Source organism: Pinus tabuliformis, chromosome 9 (genome assembly GCF_031772625.1).
Source record: "Pinus tabuliformis cultivar Carrire ecotype Pingquan chromosome 9, CPIR1, whole genome shotgun sequence".
NCBI classification, from domain to species: domain Eukaryota; kingdom Viridiplantae; phylum Streptophyta; class Pinopsida; order Pinales; family Pinaceae; genus Pinus; species Pinus tabuliformis.
The window spans coordinates 1,392,101,251-1,392,112,815 of NC_142307.1; the positions used below are offsets into that span (position 1 = coordinate 1,392,101,251).

The 11,565-nt window shown below is 31.0% G+C and overlaps 1 pseudogene; it reads right to left on the reverse strand.

Annotated features, from left to right (window-relative positions):
- Nucleotides 1-632: 632 nt before the first annotated feature.
- LOC149153720 (succinate dehydrogenase [ubiquinone] iron-sulfur subunit 2, mitochondrial pseudogene) overlaps nucleotides 633-11,565 on the reverse strand; it is an 18,308-nt pseudogene continuing 7,375 nt past the window's right edge.

An 11,565-nucleotide genomic window follows, 5' to 3' on the forward strand; every position in this document is an offset into this window, starting at 1 on the left:
AGATATAGCCTGGGGTGCCTCCCTGGATCTTCACTTCTCAGATATTGAAAAGAACCCCCCTCCCCCCTTAAAGTCCTGGCAAATTCGCTTAAATGATACAGAGTTTGCCGAATTCTGCAACAAAAAGGCGAGGAAAGCCCTCTTTTTTGACGGTGCAGCTAAAGGAAATCCTGGCAGTTCTGGAGCTGGTGGGGTCATTAAAAGTGAAGAAGGTATAACGGAAGCTAGATATGCTTGGGGAGTAGGTGTCAACACCAGTATTCAAGCTGAAGCTCTAGCTCTCCTACAAGGTCTCAAGGTGATCAAAAATTTGGGAATTAGAGAGGCAATAGTGTTTGGAGATTCTCAGATCATCATAAACGCCATGGTGAACAAATCCTCTCCCTCTGATTTAAGACTTTCCAGATTGCTGAGCAGAATCAACATCCTCTCATCCTCCTTCCAGAAGTTGGAATTTCTTCACATAAAGAGGGAAAACAACAAAGAAGCAGATGTTGAAGCCAATATAGCAATCCATCTCCCTCTCGGAAAATGTATAAGAGACGGAGAAGAAAGCTGGGATCCCATCCCCTAGCAGATCAATAAGAATGTATTACTGTGTATTGCTGAAGCAGTTTGTTTGTATTTTTAAATTAGGACAGATTGGAAACTCTGCAAGACGAACAACATGTAAAATCAACAAAATCTTTAAGAGGACAGCTATATGGATTCTGGATGAGGCAAAAGCTGAGCCTCTCCCCCCATTTTGTAATTTGAATTGAGGCATTTCAGCCAAGAAGGAATATATCAGTCTAACCGTTTCTTTTATAAAAAAATGAGAAAAAGAATTCAAAAATACTTTATATTGGTAAAAAATTATGAATATTAGATTTTTCAACATTACATTATAAAATATATTTAATTTTTTAAATATAAAATATATTTGACTTTTTAAATACACTAATAAAAAAATCACATTAATTTCATATTAACTAAATAAATATAATTTAAAAAAACATTTACATTTATCTAATACCTATGTTACAAAAATTTAATATATACAAATTATTTTAAATTTATTTAAATAAAAATTCCAAAATAACCAATCTTGAAATATATATATATATATTAAAATTTACATTAAAAAAACATACTATTATTTATTAAAGAAATTGAGAATCATAGATTTCTTAAATTTACTTAATAATTTTCATATTACTTACCAAATTTACCAAATTGTAATTGCTTAAAGTAATTTTATTATACAAAGCTAATGTACAATAAATATATATCTAAAATAGAAACTTATTTTCAAAATTATATATAATAAATATATATCAAAAATAAAAACTTATTTCAAAAAATAGAAACTTATTTTCAAAATTATATATAATAAATATATATCAAAAATAAAAACTTATTTCAAAATTATGTTTAATGAATATACATTTCAAATAGAAATTTATATGGAGGGTAAACGTCTAAATAAATCTAGAACCATAAAGCAAGATTTAAAAAATAAAAGTGAAAAGCTCAAATACATATAATCAATTATACAAACACTGGCAATAAATAAAATTTCCTGATTTTTAAATAAAAAATTAAAATAAAAAGCCAATCATTTCCAAACTCAAACTTCTTTGCCAACATTCTCATGATCACGAAGATAGATGTGTAAACATAGCGCAACCCATGGAGTAGGGATCATCAATACCTCGAACATACACCAGTTCACCTTAATTCCATAAATGGAAAACACTTAAAATAATAATAATAATAAATAATTATATAAACACATCATTTTAAAAAATAACAATAAAAATAAATAACTATAATAAGAAAATAATGTTACATATAAATAAATAAATAAATTGATACTGTATATATAACTATTGATTTTTTAATATAATAGAATATTGGAAAATTACACAACTCCTCATACTTAATCAAAATAAATAATAATTCCTTATTAAAATAAATATATAATCATTATTTGAATTTTTTTATATAATTTAAAATCATTATTAAAAAAACTGTATCTAATCAAAATGAAAATATAAACTTACTATAAATTCAATAATTTAAATATCATTTTAAATAAATAAAATAAAATAAAAAATAAATTTCAATTACATTTCATCAATTATCTTTCATCAATTATCTAACAGAATTGATAATTTGATAAATAATGTAATTGTGATTTTAAAAGTTATATTACTAATGCATGTAGCGCTTGAACTCCTGAATGGTGGATTTATGATCAAAGCCCTAGACTAGACATTTGCATGGTGGAAAACAAAAATGTGGACCATGGTAAGTAATGAACAAATTCGAAAGGGATACCTATGGTGTAAAAAAATGGGAATATTTTGAGATTGGAAATTAGTTAAAATCTATTTTTACAGATTTAAATAAATATATCATAAAAAATAATTTTTAAAATAGATATTAAATATTAAAATTAATATAAGAAAAATAATAATAAATAAATAAAAATGTTTATAATACTTCAAGATTATTTTATTTGGGAATAAATGTTTAACGCTAAAATTCAAGAAAGAAAAAAAATTGGAAATAGTATGTCTCATTAACTATGATATTATTAAATTTGGAACTATGATGCCTTAGTTATATGATTGTTTTAAAGTTTTATATGGCATTGTGGTAATCCTCATGCCTTAGTTATATGATTGTTTTAAAGTTTTATATGGCATTGTGGTAATCCTCATGTCTAAAATATTAGATTATGTTATTTAAAGGTTTTATATGATAGGTTTTACAATCTTTATACCTAAAAACATAGCAACAAATGCCATGTGTCTCTATCTATCAACATATTAACAAGTGCCACGTGTCTTTGTCACCCAACGTACTGTTGTTGATATACTTGTCCATGAGCGTTCGTTGGACATCCATGCGATTTCATAGGCCTTTGTTTTGGAGAACATGCTCATGTAGTTTAAATGGCCGGCCGATATCACCATTACTCCCATGCTCTGTGCCTCCATCGCACCAAGATGAATTCAATACAAAATAGAAACGAATGATAAAACTGGGAAAGAAGTCGAATAAACATGTGAAATTTAGTAGATGAAATAAAAGATTAAAGTGGGAAATCTAATCTGAATAAGTATTGAGAGTAGGAGAGTGAATACCAAGTGGAAATTTCACTGCACGAAAGGGAGACATGCAACATTCTTCAATCTGTACGTGCACTTTTAAATGTCGTCAGACGTAAAAAAAAAATAAAAAATAATAAGGCAGTGTATAATTATTTTGTCTTTGGAATTTGGCAAAACATTTTTTTTTTTTTAAAGAATTATATGTTTTTGTGATTGGAAAACACTTTTTGATTACATAAATAGATTTAACATCTTCAAAAACTTTTCTAACACCCAAATTCTGTGGAGGTCAAAGGTCAATTCCAACAAATTGTTGTCAAATTTCAAACAAATTTAATTAGATATTATACCAAAAAAACTCTTCAAAATTTAAAACAATTAAACTACCATGAAACCCCAAGTAGTCAAAGGTATATTGTTTGGAAGTCTATATTTTAACTTCTATTTTTATAATATTGTTTAAAATGTTTTTATTTTTTATGTTAGTGTCTTGAAAAGTCCTTGAGAAACATAAATTTTGCAAATGGTATTGCTATTTGAAACAAAATTGATGGAAAAAATATGTAAAAAAAGCGAAAATATGTAATAGTTAAACTAAACTAAAAAAACAAAACATAGAAGAAGAGTTCAAATTTACCAAATCTATCCAGCGCTGAGCTTTTTCCAACTATTAACAAACTTTAATATCTTTTTTTTTTTTTTTTTAAATTATGGTGAATCATTAATACCTAGTTAATTTCATTAAAGTTGTGGTCTACTATGTTTCCCCTCAATTTTTAATTCCTCACATTAAGGATTATAGTCACTGTGCTTAATTTGGATGTGGATTTAGATGAAGGGAGGGTGATAAATTGATATAAGGTGGACATATTCAATGTCTTACATAATGATGTAATGAATTTTTTTATTAAGATGTGATGTTGGAGATCAAAGAAGAGGTATATAGATGGTCGAGTTTTCTTTGTTTTTAAAATATGTAAAAAGAATTCATAGACATTCTATATTTATCATTTTCAGTAAAAAGTAGGGTTTATTTTATTAAGAATAATATATTTTTTAAAGTATATATAACTCATTTTAATTATTTACTAAGCTATATTATTTAAGTTTGATTTTTTTCAGGTATATTTAGACTTTTGTTAGTCATTCAATGTATATGCATTATGTTCAAACTTATGTAACAACAAGGTGGCTTACCTCATTACCAGCACATATTCCTTTGAACTTTATTGATTATTCCTTATAAGATTTTAATTTAAATATTTTGAATATACAATCCTATAATTCTCAAGCCAAGGAGTGTTGTAGAGAAAAGCTTGCAATGTTATGTTTAACATAATTATAAAATCTTGAGAAACTATTACGCCATTTAAAACTAGGAAACAATCCAATTTTTCTCTCCTCTATATGACCTATGTCATAAAATGCATTATTATAAACAACATAAAATGGGGTCTCACTTATTAATTTTGATGTTAAACACTAAAGTCTATTTTCATAATTACCTTATTCAAGTAATTTCAAAATCAATGTTTATCTTTGTGGACTATGTCACTTTAACATGTACCCAAATGTAACGATAGGGAGCTTGGCATTCATTACCCCAAAGAAGAGATGAGCCATTTTTGTTTATTTAGTGAGATATATTGGTAATATTTCTCATTTAATTCATGTGGAAGGTTTTGAACCCATAAACCATAATTATTATCGTATAGTCTTTCGTCACACATGAATGATGACAATTAATTAATGGAATCTAGATTGATGAGTAATGAGTTCCTCAACACCTTGATGCCAAAAATATTGTGTGTGACTAACAAAAGTGGTTACATAATAGGAAATAGAGAATTCATTTTTTATAATGGTCTTAATTAGAAATATTTTGCCAATACATAACAATTAATCAAAGAAATGTAAATAAAAACAAAGTGGATAAGAAACATAACTCAAAGCATTAGTCTTTCCAAGAAATGCAAAAAACAATATTTTAAAGGAAAACTCATTGATTACAAAGACTTTGATTAAACCAACTAACACAACAAGTAGTAAGAGGTTAGATATGATAAAGATAATGTTGAGAATAGCAACAAAAATTGCTAAAAATAGCATTCAGTATATTCCAATTTTAATTTGTCCTTGAATTAAAATTCGAATTTAGTCTCACCAACTGCTTGGAAAATAATTAATTAATTCATTATGGATTAATTAGTTGGAGAAATTCAAGTTAGAAGTATTTCTGAAGTCATGCAACAATTATCCCTTAAATTAAGGAGATTATCCTTTAATTAAGGAGATAAGATTGAGTTATATTTGAGTCATAATTAGTTAGCTCAGTTTACTGAGTTAAGTCCAATCAAATTAGTTCCAAACTGTTTGAGGAACTAATTGTGAGTTATCAGTCAGTTGATGCATGCATGCACTCAATAAGTGTACTCCAGATAATTGAAGATTCTATCATCAAAAACTCATGCATGTCTATTCTGAGAAAGACCCAGTTGAGCTACATGTCAAGGACAGGTTACTATCAATTGCATGTGTTTTCATATAAAGAAAACTCATCCATGCAGACAAGGTAAGGCTCCTTGAGGATTGTGCAATTTTATAGGGTGTGAGATAAATGTGAGCGATCAGTGTTACACTTGGTAACAGTAGGATCACCCAAGAGAAACTGCACAAGGAAATAGGAGGCTTGGAGGGCTGAGGAGAAGGTTTGTGAGAAGCCTTGTTTGCCTGTGAGCATCCAGGAGGATTGTACTGAAAGTTGGTTAGTTGTGAGAGCTAAGGCTTTGTGTAATCTTGATCTATTTCCACCTTGTATGATAAAACAAATAGTGGGGTTTTTAGCTGAGGCTTTTCCCTGAGTATTTTTTGTGTTTCATGTGCATTGATTCTTCTTCTCTGTTATATGTGTTCTGCTTGATCTTGTTCAAATATATTAAGCTTCCACAAGTTTGATTGTATAAGTAGATTAAGTATTTTGCTTTAGTTATATTGCATAATCAGGTTAATCTACAGTCAGATTTTCTACATAGATCTTAGAAGTAGATTTGTAGAGAATTTGCAGGAAATTTCTACATGGTATCAGAGCCAAGTTTATTGGAGCAAAGTTTATCAGAGCAGTGAAAATTATACGAAGAAGAGAATTCAAAGTAAAAAAAATAAAATAAAATTGGGCAGTGAGTTTGCAGAGAAGATCTGAATTTTTTTGTGAAAAATTTTCAGAAACAAATAGCATATCTAGATTCCTTGCGAAAAAATATCCAAATTCGAAAAAAAAAATCCGCTGAATCGGAGTTCGAATGAGGGAGATATCGCTGATTTAAAATCAACTCTTTTTCCAGAAAATTTCGTGACGGCGGGAAAGATGAAATAGATTGGTGTGCTAGCCAAGAACCTATATGCTCTTGAGGTTCAAGATGCATGCAAAACCTTAAGGAGCAAGGTAAATGTTAGAGACTTGGTGGTTGAGAGGGAGAGTAAATTACCTCTCAACATGCAGCACTAGAAGAAGTCTCAGACAATTGTGGAGGAGCCACAATTGGAGAAGTCAGCAGAGGGATCACATGCAGCCATACCTCCAAGTGTGAGGTGGGGCGATGTGAAGTGATAATCTCAAGAATGCTGAAATTGGGCAGGGTCCATTGAGAGGTTTTATCTCATGGATCGTACCTTTCTACGGGAGCCCAAAGTACATAGTAGTGGGAGGAATCAGTGGGATTGATGCAGTCAGAGATCAAAGTGACAGAGGCTAGAGTAGTCAGATACTGAAGAGTGTAGAGAAGGATTGACAACAGTGCAAAAAGGCTGAGTCAGCAGAAGCGCAAGGTTTTTAGTCAACAAAGGCAATAGTAGTCAAAGACTTTGATGACAAAGACATCATTTTGATTCAGGATGGATGTTGTTTTTGTTTCTGGAGATTGCTGGAGCAACAACACTTGAGAGAAGTGTTGCATGCATAACATTCCAAATGTTCAGGATCGGGATCAAGTTGAATTCCTTTCTTGTTGAGAGGGAGTGTTGAGAATAACAACAAGAAATGCTAAAAATAGCATTCAATGTATTCCAATTTTAATTTGTCTTTGAATTAAAATTGAGAATTAAAATTTGAATTTTTTTTTAAATGGGAGGGGCTACTTCCCAGGAGAAGCGGAATGGGGCCCTCTTTTAATTACATTATATTGTCAGACCGAGCTGACTAACCGTCATATCATACATACATACGTTGAAACAGCCGTCATATCGAGCATCACCGGAATAAACACCATGGGATCAGATATGCTGCAGCATCGCACAGCTCCACAGGACTCGAACGCGGCCGGGGAGCGTGCAAACCGACTGCCCCGACCGCTACAACATGCACTCATGTGCAATTAAAATTTGAAGTTAGTCTCACCAGCTGCTTGGAAAATAGTTAATTAATTCATTATGGATTAATTAATTGAAGAAATTCAAGTTAGAAGTCTTTCTAAAGTCATGCAACAATTATCCCTTAAATTAAGGAATTATCCTTTAATTAAGGAGATAAGATTGAGTTATATTTCCATTGTAATTAGTTAGCTCAGTTTATTGAGTTAAGTCCAAATAAACTAGTTCCAAACTGTTTGAGGAACCAATTGTGAGTTATTAGTCAATTGATGCATGCATGCACTCAACAAGTGTACTCCAGATAATTGAAGATTCTATCATCAGAAACTCATGCATGTCTATTCTGAGAAAGACCCAATTGAGCTAAATGTCAAGGACAGGTTACAATCAGTTGCATGTGTTTTCCTATAAAGGAAACTCATCCATGCAGTCAAGGTAAGGTTCCTTGAGGATTGCGCAGTTTTACAGGGTGTGAGATCAGTGTGAGTGATCAATGTTACACTTGGTAACAGTAGGATCACCGAGGAGAAACTGCACAAGGAAATTGGAGGCTTGGAGGGCTTAGGAGAAGGTTTGTGAGAAGCCTTGTTTGCTTGTGAGCATCCAGGAGGATTGTATCGAGAGCTGGCTAGTTGTGGGAGCTAAGGATTTGTGTAATCTTGACGTATTTCCACCTTGTATAATAATATAGATAGTGGGGTTTTTAGCTGAGGCTTTCCCCTAAGTATTTTCTGTGTTTCATGTGCATTGATTCTTCTTCTCTGTTATATGTGTTCCACTTGATCTTGCTCAAATCTATTAAGCTTCCACAAGTTTGATTGTAGAAGTAGATTAGGTATTTTGCTTTAATTATATTGCATAATCAAGTTAATATATTGTCAGATTTTCTACATAGATCTCAGAAGTAGATTTGTAGAGAATTTGCAGGAAATTCTACAGATAGAGTTCTTTAAAATTACAACACAATATCAAAAGGAAAACTTCATTAACTAAAAAGATATTTGACAAAGCAAAGTAATGGAACTATAGAGAAAGAATACAAAGTATGAAAGGGGAGGATGAAGAGGGATACAATATGGGTGGGCTTAATTAAAGAGATATATATATATATATCCATGGGGCGTAGAATAGGTGGTTATGGGGTGTAATGTTAAGTCACTTCGTGATGTCAAGGTCACCAGTTTGAAACTTCATGGGAAAAAATCCAACCATGTTAAGGGTTGGTGTGGCCCAGGTCGGGTGTGATCCTCGAGTGATTTTGATGACTTAGATGCCCCTAGGGTGTGGATATATATACCCATGAGGCGTAGAATATATAGTTATGGGGTGTATTGTTAAGTCACTTCGTGATGTGAAGGTCATTGGTTTGAAACTTCGTGGCAAAAAATCCAGCCTTGTTAATTGTTGGTGTGGCCCAGGCCAGGTGCGATCCTCGAGTGATTTTGAAAACTTAGATGCTCCTGGGTTGCAGTTTCTCAAGTCACATGTCAAACTTGAAGTAATCTCTCGAGAACTCAAAAAACTTGACAAACTATATATATATAACCATTATCGTATAATACATGTTAAATGTTGGTGTGGCCCAGACCATGTGTGATCCCCGAGTGATTTTGAAAACTTAGATGTCCCTAGGTCACAGTTTCTCAAGTCACTGATCAAACTTGAATTAATCTCTCCAGAACTCAAACAACTTGAAAAACTATATATATATATATATATATAACCATTATTGTATAATACATGTAGAACTAGTATCATTAACTTCTACGTAATATGTTGTAATATATAACTAATGTTACAACTAATTGTGAAAAGGAAAAAGGACTATAAATATTAGAAAATCAATTTAGTTACTTTATTTTTTATTTTGAAGATGATAAAATGTGAGTAAAAAAACATGCAAGTCAATTAAAGTTGTTAAAAATGGATGCATAGTGAGGTGATATATAATTACTAACTATGAATTCTAGAGTTATAAAATCATGTTAAAAATATAAATTCATGCCGAGTCAAAAGTCACTTATCTCATTGAATGTATTAAAAATTATTTTCCGAGATCTGACAAACACTATTAATTTCAAACTTTGAGGAACACTATTAGTTTGGAACTTCACAAAGGGGGTTTACGCATGAATATTATTCCTTTCATTTATGACTATTAATCTTGATATAGAAAATGCAAAAACATGGTGTGATCTTAACTTGAATGTTCATAGCATAAAAAATGATAATATAAAGTTCCCCATATGGTAGCAATCAACTTGTTTGCATATATAACATAGAGAGGATGGGCATGAAAAATGGAGTAAAGGTAATTTATTCCTACCCTATCCTAGATAATGTTAAAAACTTTTGAATGAATAATAGATATAATATAGTAAATTTATGTTTTAAATATTTTAACAATTTAGTGATGAGATGAATGTGTATGTAATACTTTTAAAATGGTTTGTATGTTCTCTTTCTTATTAATTTTATAATAAAAGCAGATTAATAGATAAATAGTGTGATGTATATTCTGAATTTTAATAGATAAATAGTGTGATGTATATTCTGAATTTTAATAGTTATAACATGTCGTAATAAAATATGTTTTTAAATTTTATTTATCTATTCTATTTATCAAAAAATATTTAAGCAATTCTTTAACCAACTATAGGTTTTTTTTAAATTATATTCCTCAATTAAAAAAATAAATTCACTTTCCTTTTATAACCTATTAACTTTTCTTTTATGACCTTTCAACTTCCCCCGCTTTGAGAGTATGCTAGTTTACGTAATATAACACTCACATTGACTTTCTCGTAAGTAGCTCACGTAAATATCCCCCAATTATATTATTAAACTAAATATAGAAATGTAATTGTTTTTAATTAATATGATTCGGCTATCTCGTGAGTAGCTCACCTAAATATCCCCCAATTATATTATTAAACTAAATATAGAAATGTAATTGTTTTTAATTAATATGATTCGGCTAGTAGCTGAATATCTAACTACTAAAGTTAGATTATGATAGTAAAAAATTACCATAACTGGATACTAGCATACATAGATGTGGATGAGTCGGTGTTGAATTTTTTTATTTTATTTTAAATGGACGGGTGGATTAAACATGAGCCAATTATGCTTCTTCTGAGTGATTAATCGACGGCGGTGGTGTGACGGAGCGTGAAGGGTTGGAAAAAAAATAATTTGAAAGTGAATTAATGAATATGAAAAATCATTTTGCTCTCCGGTCGACCTCTATTCCTTTGCTCACATCAACCTGGATTCAGAAGAGACGCCTCCTCGCCTCCTCAATATTGCATGAGGAGGCCATATGCGCACACAGATCAACTTCGTTGTACCATCCCTCAAAGAAATGGTTAATGGCTTAGTGACTTCGCTATACTGTGTGTTTAATGTCATGAACTGGAGAAGAATGGCAGCAACAGATCGACACTCGCGTATTTTTCTATGCATTAGTTGGTTATGGAAACCCTCAACGTCACTGTTAGTATTGAAATACCAGATGTTGATACTAGAATTTCTAAGTCTCGACCTCCCAGAGGGTTTCTATAGTTTGAGATTTTCGAATGCAGAATTCACTGTGTTTGAGATGGTAAAAAAATGCATTAAAAAAAAACCTGACCTAGTGTTAAAATCTCAAAACTTGATATGGATTTGAAATTTGTTATGACTAACTCAATATACAATATATTTTATATATAAAAATTGTGTCATCTGGAAATCCTCGAAAAAACAATATACAAATTTGCTAATGGAAACTGAAATCAAGATTCTGTATGCGGAAAAACTAAATGAATCGTTGAAACTTAATGCCCAGAAATATAAATTACCTCCGGCCATTGGTGATGTTCTTAATGCAAACCACAGCCCAGTTGCTTCTTTACTGAAAACAATGCTCCAGCTTCAATCCAAGCAAAAGAAAAAAAAAATACAGAAAATCTGAAGGCACTTCCAAGCTCTGCTCTCTCAGCTAGATGGTGTAAAAACTGAAGTGGATTGAGATACAAGCTTGGGGACCAAACAAATAAATTTATAACAAAGCTTCCATCAAGCTTCTGATGGCTATGTGTCAGGTGTTCCACAGATC